Genomic DNA, 8111 nt, shown 5'->3' with positions numbered 1-8111 from the left:
TGTTGTTTGGCGGGTCCGGGCTGGGGATTCGAACCCGCCACCTTAGGTGTACGTGGCTGGCGCCTTAGCCGGTTGAGCTATAGGCGCCGAGCCGGAATGATTTTTTAATGACCAACAGGCATCATGGACATGTCTGTAGGGCACTGAACTTGGTGAGTGCTTGTAAGTTTCTTAAGACTTTATGAGCTAATTTTCATGATATATTAGCTGGGCATAAATTTTTTAAAAACTGTAGTCTCCAGACCAGTTTAATACACTGTAGTTGCTGCTATCCGATCAGAACTCAGTATTCTTGAACCACTGGTGCACATCACATGAGCAATTCTGGGAATGCTGACTGCCCTTATACGCACATATTTGCTTAGCTATGAATGATAATCATACGGAAGTAATTTTTGGCTAACTTTACAAATACAAAAGTAAGCAAGAACATCATGCTAAGGACAATAAAAAGCCATTGTCTTTGGCCTTTATGAAATGTGACATGAATTTAACCTTTTAAAATTTCTGCCAGGTAGTTCTCTTCCTCTGTGCAACCCACTTCAGTGCCAGCAGCCTATGGACACAGAGGCCAGGCAATGGTTCAGGGCCACAGTTTGCTCTGGCATGGGGCACTATGAGAAGCCCAGGGGAACGGGCCCGCCATAAATCCAAACCCATGCATGGTAGCACCTGCTGTAAGATTCCATCTAATGTGACTTTCTGGCATTGTCAACCTCACAGGTTGCCTAAATCACCCGTAAGAGAAGGCAAAAGACACTAGCAAAAGCACTGTTTATATTTATAATATTTACAATCGAGTCATATGCTCAATCAGTAACAGATTGCATTATTCTTAAATATTTGTCAAATATTTTTAAGAAAATGTTCAGACTTAGGGTGGCTCAGTGAGTAGGGCGCCAGCCCCATATATGGAGGGTGGCAGGTTCGGACCTGGCCAGGCCAAACTGCAACAAAAAAATAGCCAGGCCTTGTGGCGGGGGCCTGTAGTCCCAGCTACTCGGTAGGCTGAGGGAAGAGAATCGCCTAAGCCTAAGAGCTGGAGGTTGCTGTGAGCTGTGACGCCACAGCACTCTACCGAGTGACAAAGTGAGACTCTGTCTCTAAAAAAACAAAGGGGGGGGGGAGAAAATGTTCAGGCTTAAACTTGTAAAGTTTCAATTTCTTTGAAATATACCACCATTTAGAATTTTCCTTTTCTGTATTTTTTTTAAAGCTTTATTTGAGCAAATTTCACTTAACACTTTTTGGTATCTCTGTACAGCTAAGTTATTTAAAACGGTGAATAAATTAAAACAAGATGGCAACGTTAGGAGAGAGAACTAATTCAAACAGACTTTGAATAAGTCAAAATCAGCTCAATTTTAGGTTTGACTAAGTAAGCTAAGGTGTTCTTTGTCCTCCCCAGGGATACCCCAGAGGTTCTGCTCCCTACACTTTCACCGATTACATAGAATTCTTAACACAATCGGCCTGTTTTGAAAACCTCTCATGTGCACGTCTGTTCGCCTGAGCCAGGCTTTTCTGAAATCACTAAGTCATTCAAAGAGTCCATAAATAAACAATTCCAAGTCATGGCTGGCCGAGCATTAACTACCATAGTTGCTACAAGGCTATCTTAGTTCTAGCAACTCCCGCTGGTTCCCATAACGGTGTCATCTGTCCCGTACACACAGCAAAAACAAAAACTTAAAAAGAAAAAGAAACAACGCAGAGGGGTACGTTCGTCCTACGCAGAGGGGCGCGAGCGCAAGCGGTGGCGCCAGTGTCGGGGCCGGGCGGTAGCCCAGGGCTCTCCTGCACCTGCTGCTTGCCTGGCGCTCGGGTTTGAAAGCAAATAGCGGTTGAAGGCTCGCGGGGGCCTTCTCAACGGCTTCCGGCCCAGCGCCTGGCTCAACCCTCCGCTGACGTGGTTCGGGGAGAAGCCAGACACGGGGGCCAGGAGGATGTCCACAGGACCCTCCAGCCGGCGACCTGGGACAGGACGCGGACCACTATCCCCACTCCGGAGAGGGACCGCCAGGCCCGGAGAAGGCTGCGCTCAGCCGGGGAGCTGAGACAGGACGCGGACCAGTATCCCCATTCCGGAGAAGGACCGCCAGGCCCGGGGAAGGCTGCGCGCTCAAATCGTGGCCCCGCTCCGCGACCACGTGTCCCTGGCAGGCGGCCCAGGGCGCAGGTCTGTCTCGGAGCGCCCGGCCGCAGGCCGCCCGGCGCACCGGACACGTGCCCGAAGCCTGTCTGCCTCCTCCCCTCCCATGGCCGGGTCTCTCACCTCAGAGCATCCGGGCGCCGCAGACCAGCCCCATGGAGAAGCTGGGAAGCCGCTACCCGCGCAGAGCCGGAGCTGGAGCCGCAGGAGCGCTCGGCCGCCCCCGCCGCACCCGTCAGCGCCTGGCTCCCGCCTGCCGGAGACGCCGGCCCGAGGTGGCGCCGGAGCAGCTGGCAGAGGGGCGGCCGGGGCGGCGACTTCAGGGACTGACCAATATAGCAACTTATAATGTTTTCACCAGTCCTCTCATAGTCACTGATGTCAAAACAATATCTATAGCTGATAACAAGGTATCTTCAAGAAGGAGAAAAGAAAAATGTAAAAGGAAAAAAAGAAAACAGAAGTCTTGCTCCATGAATTAGTACTTTTAATTATTTTTTTTTTGCTTTTTTCTTCAAATTTCAAGTAAAATCTTTTATATTAAATCGTTAGCACATAAAATCCTTGATATTATAGAATGTGTATCTATGTACTTCTATATATAAATGTGAACATATAACTAATGCATATCATTTAGCTTTTGCAGTATAACAAATCACCCTAAAATTTAATGGGTTAACATAGCAACAATTTCATGGCTCATAACTTCTTGCATTGGTTTCAGGTTGACTCACCTACAGCTAGCTGGGCTCTCTCATACACTGTGGTCTGCCAGTGACAAGGGGCTTTCTTCACATGTGTGATAGCTGGCTAGCTGGTGCCTGGGGCATGGATGTATGTTTCTCATTGTCCAGCAGGGTAGTATTGATTCATTCATGATATCAATACTATCCAGGTTCCCAAAGAGCCGCAGAGGACAAGCCCTGGTGTATCAGAGCTTCTTAAGCTCTTAATAACAATACAGTGGTCAAAACAAGTCCCATGGCAACCCAATGGTGAAACAGGCTTTACCACTTGATGAAAATTACAATATAGTATGGAAAAGACATCAATGCAGGGAGAGAAAGAGTTTATGGCCACTTCCACAATATTATATGTTAAATACTTTTCTCCATTCTTTATGCACTTTGTTTTTCCTGATATTCAGAAGACAAAAACAAAAACAAAAACAGTACCTACTGCTTTTCCCCATTTGGTATATTAAAAAATGAAAGTTCAGAAAGGCAAAGCAGTAACATAGCCAGTAACCAACAGAGCCAGTATTTAAACTCTGTCTCTATGAACTCAAGGTTTCTATTCTTCCTGTAACATTCTGTCTTCTGATGAATGGGTGCTATTTTGTGTAGCTCCATGCAGTTAACATTTCAGTGTTCATAATCTTTTTGTATAGATGTGGATTTCCAATCGGCATCATCTTTCTTCTGCTTAAACAATTTCCTTTAATATGTCTTATAGTACCAGTCTGCTGGTGGTGAGATCTTTCTACTTTTGAATGTCTGAAAACATCTTTATTTTGCCTTCATTTTTATAAGATAGTTTCACTGGATAAAGACATCTAGGTTGACAAACTTTTTTTTCTTTCAGTACGTTGAAGTTGTTGCTCCATAGTCCTCTTACTTGCGTTGTTTCCAACGTGAAGTCTGTGGTCATCTTTGTTTCTTTCTTTGTATATAGTTTGGCTTTATGGATGATTTTGAGATTTATTTCTTTATCATTGGTCTGAGGTGACTTGAGCAATTTGGTATAATTTTCTTCATGTTTCTTACGTTTGAAATAAGGCTTATTGAGTTTCTTCAATCTGTGCATCTGTACTTTTCCTCAATTTAGAAAACTTTTGGCTGCTGTTTTTCAAATTCTTTTTCTGTTTCACTTCTTTTTGGGAAGTCCAATCACACATATAGAACTTTCTTATATTTTCCACATCTATACTTAACTTTTTGAACATAAGGAGAATAGATATGATACATTTTAATGTCCTATTGACAAATTCTAAAATCAGTGTCAGTTCCAGATTTATATTTAGATTTCATGAAAAAAAAAAAAACATTCGGGGCAAAGGTAGATCCATACACTCAACTTGTTTTAAACACACATTTTCCAATAACTGAATCAAATATCAGTTTTTAGATTTAAATCAATAAGAATTTATTAAAATTCAAAAGTCAGTTCCTGGGTTGCCACATTTCAAGTGCTCAATAGTCACGAGGCTCAGGGCTACTCCATTAGCCTAAGAACATCTAATTGCATTGAAACCCTGAAATTTATCTTTCTTTGGTATAGCTCCATCATAGAGAAGCTTCTCATAAGCTAATCTTATGGAGAAGGAGAGGTTAAACATCTTATAGTGGATGAAGGAAGAGGAAATGTGCAAACTCTCCTAGGGCATAAAGATCTTTCACATCAATAGGAACCAGTGGCTAAAAACATTGTGACTCTCCAAAGTTGTCAGGTATTTTAAGGTACTATATAACAACACGGACGGACACAAAAGGGTAAACTGATATCACTGTGTCTGACTTTAACTATACTAATCCAGCTGAGAAATACAAATGAATGTTTTTCTAAGATGGAGGAAAAAAAAAATCATAGACTGTTAATACTGACTCTGGTAAGGACTTCAGATCAGTTGCAGATATCTATTGCACTAGGCCAATGAATCCTGCAAGTACATCTTTAAGTTTTATCTCTGTAGCAACTACCAGGGAGTTTACCACTGAAATTAAGCAGTATCTATATCCACAATCCTTTAGATAATCTGGGCCCTTGGAAGGGGGCGGGGGATTGGACTGAATTCCGAGGCCAGAAAGTCTTAAAAGTTGACCTTAACTGAGTTTACCAACAGCTAATAATCACAAAAGGCAGACGAGATGCACCAACTTTATCATTCTGACATTCCAACTCGGGTATCTTAAATTGAGAATTTCTGCTTAGAGAATGAGGGTTGTGATTATCAGACCTCCCTGGCTGATGTGTTCAACCTGATTAAATTCCACAATTAAGTAGAGAAACTCTCACTTGGACCAACACTCTTAAATTGAGTGTGGGTGGTTCGAGGAGGGGTGCCTGAAGAATTCAAGTCATTCACAAGATGTCAAGATGAGTTATCTGCTCACAAAGAGTTCCTTTTATGAGGAAATTGCATTGTTACTCCACAAGCTGCAGTTGCCATGTTATCTCAGTCACACTACAGGAAACACATTCAGGAATGTTAGCACAAAAAGCATAGATGCAAAAGCCGTGTGTGGTGGTCTGAAACTGATTCTGATATTGAAAAGAAAGAAAGAGCATAGCAAAGCCATGCTATCTGGCATAACTTGCAAAAGCATTAACTATTCCATAGTCAGTGACCAAAATTCAGAATGCAAGTTGAATTTGCAGAACCATTTCTTTCAGGGAAAGAAGCTGACTATGGCTCTGGATGACTCAGATTGCCCTTAGCTCCTTCTCAATCCCCTGTTTCAACAAGTCACTCTTGCACGGCCATTTGTACCACAAAGGCTGTTAAACACTCTTTATAATAATGGACCTTTAGTAATAGCACAATAGCATTTTATGTGAATTTGAATTATTCAAAGTTTAAGTAGTGTAAGCAAAAAGAACTCACATATTGAACATAATTTAAAATAAGATGAATCTCCTCAAAGTTTTAAAACACATAAAAAATCTAATCATCTAAAAACTGAGGGTCAGAACTGTAAACCATGTCTACACTATAGCCACTAGCCCCTTCAGCTAGTAAGTAAAAATACATCCTTTTGTTAGGATAGTGGCATTTTGTTAGTATGCTGGCGCTCATTAGCACAGCAGTAAAAGATTTTGGGGAGGTTCATTTTGTGATTTCAGCATTCAGATTCATCATAACTTAAAATCTTTTTAACATATTATCTAGTCATGCATTAATGGAAGGGTACTAATACTGATACTGAGTAATGAACATGAAATTCAGGAATTTAGAATGTGTAATTGAAATGCTATTACTGAGGTAGACAAGAAGACTACCACAATAAGTCTCACTAATAATTGAGAAGATAGCAATCTATAAAATATCGAAGTTATGCCATAAAAATAATAAGGATTTAAAAAGTACACCACTGATGTTTGCAAAATAAGTTAGCATCAGAGATGCATATATTATGAATCAACATGTTGCTTGGCTAAGGCATGAAGCATTTTTTGATGATTTAAAAGGAGGGTAAAAAAGTTGAAAGTCTTTCCTCTAAAATCTGAAACCAGACAAAAATGCCCACTTTCACCACTTTCATTCAACATAGTACTAGAAGTCCCAGACAGAGTAAATGGAAAGAGAAAGAAATAAAAGCCATGCAAATTGGAAAGAAAGAATTCAAATTAAACCTAAAGCCTCCACCAAAGAAACAACTGAAACTAAAAAAAGCAAATTCAGTAAAGTTGCAGGATTCAAAATCAATGTCCCGAAATCAATAGCATTTCTATTTGCCAACAGTAAACAATCTGAAAAAGAAACCAAGAAAACACTCCCATTTACAACAGCTAAATATAGACAGACAGATAGATAAATAGATATGATATCTAGGAATAAATGACTAAAGAAGTAAAATATTTCTATAATGAAAACTATAAAACATTGATGGAAGAAATTGAAGAGGACACACACAAAAAAGGCAGGATATTCCATGTTCATCGGAGAATCGATTATGTTAAAATGCCCGTACTACCCCAAACAACCTACTTTACAATTCTATCTTCATACATACCAATGACATTCTTCACAGGAATAGAAAAAAATAATCCTAAAATTTATATAGCGCCACAAACAACCCAGAATAGCCAACGTCATCCTGAGCAAAAAGAATAAAGCTAGAGAAATCACATTATCTCACACAAATTATGCTACAAACCTACAGTAAGCAAAACAGCATGGTATGGGCATAAAAACAGATATACAGAATGACAGAACAGAATTGAGAACCCAGAAATAAATCCACACATTTATAGTCAACTCATTTTGACAAAGGTGCCAAAAACATACATGGGGATAAAGATAAGTCCTTTCACAAGGACCAATAAATGGTGCTTGAAAAACCGGATATCCTTATGTAGAAGAATGAGACTAGACCTCTGTCTCTCTCCAAATGAAAAAATCAAGTCAAAATGGATTAAAACTTAAACCTAAGATCTGAAATTCTAAGTTTTCTTCTACTAGAAGAAAACATTGAGGAAATACTCCAGGACCTTGGTCCAGACAAAGACTTTTTGAGTAAGACCTCAAAAGCACAGACAACCAAGGAAAAGTGAATAGAACTAAAAAGCTTCTATAAAGCCAAGGAAACAATCAACAACCATAAGAGATGACTGACACAATGGAAGAAAATATTTCCAAGCTACCCATCTGACAAGTGATTAATAACTAGGATATATAAGGAGCTCAAACAATGCAGCAGGAAAAAATAAATGATCTACTTTAACAGTGGTCAAAAGATCTAAACAGACATTTCTCAAAAGACTTAGAAATAGCCAACATACATGGAAAAAATGCTCAAACTCACTATCAGAGAAATGCCACTCATCTCACAACTTCCCCTCTAAAGTCAAGTGAAGAGTCAAGTCATAGGTATCTACGGGAAGAGAATCTTCTATGTGTCCCTTATTTGGGGGAAAGGAAGATGACAATGTAACTAGATGGCTGGTCACCACGCCAGGGTAAAAACTGGAGGAGTTGAGGTGGAGTATATGAGGTCATATACACGTATCCCTGGGAAGGTCCCCTTTGTCCTCTGAGGACTTGCACACATGCTCCACAAGAGACCTAACACTGGACACTCACTGTTGAGGGTGAAGATATACAGTCACTGTGGGCCACAGAAGCAGGATCAATCACTAAGCAAGGGCAATGGTGGACAGATCACACCCCAGATCCTTCTGGGTAGGAGAGAGAATGAAAGAATCTCTGTCCCAACCTCAGTTCTTTTTTTTTTTTTTT

At 40.6% G+C, this 8111-nt stretch overlaps 1 protein-coding gene and 1 non-coding gene across 2 annotated transcripts in view; both read right to left on the bottom strand.

The window, feature by feature from the left end:
* Positions 1-8111, bottom strand: part of DNAH11 (dynein axonemal heavy chain 11) — a 357421-nt gene that overhangs the window by 266602 nt on the left and 82708 nt on the right. The window lies entirely within an intron of this gene.
* Positions 527-662, bottom strand: LOC111724914. Its single transcript, XR_002773123.1, has one exon. It is a non-coding gene; the product is annotated as a small nucleolar RNA SNORA42/SNORA80 family (small nucleolar RNA).

The sequence above is a fragment of the Otolemur garnettii genome, unplaced genomic scaffold (assembly GCF_000181295.1).
Source record: "Otolemur garnettii isolate 467f Iridium unplaced genomic scaffold, OtoGar3 scaffold00028, whole genome shotgun sequence".
Lineage (NCBI taxonomy): Eukaryota > Metazoa > Chordata > Mammalia > Primates > Galagidae > Otolemur > Otolemur garnettii.
The sequence above is the reverse complement of the archived record's forward strand: the minus strand, read 5'-3'. Positions and strand labels throughout refer to the sequence as shown.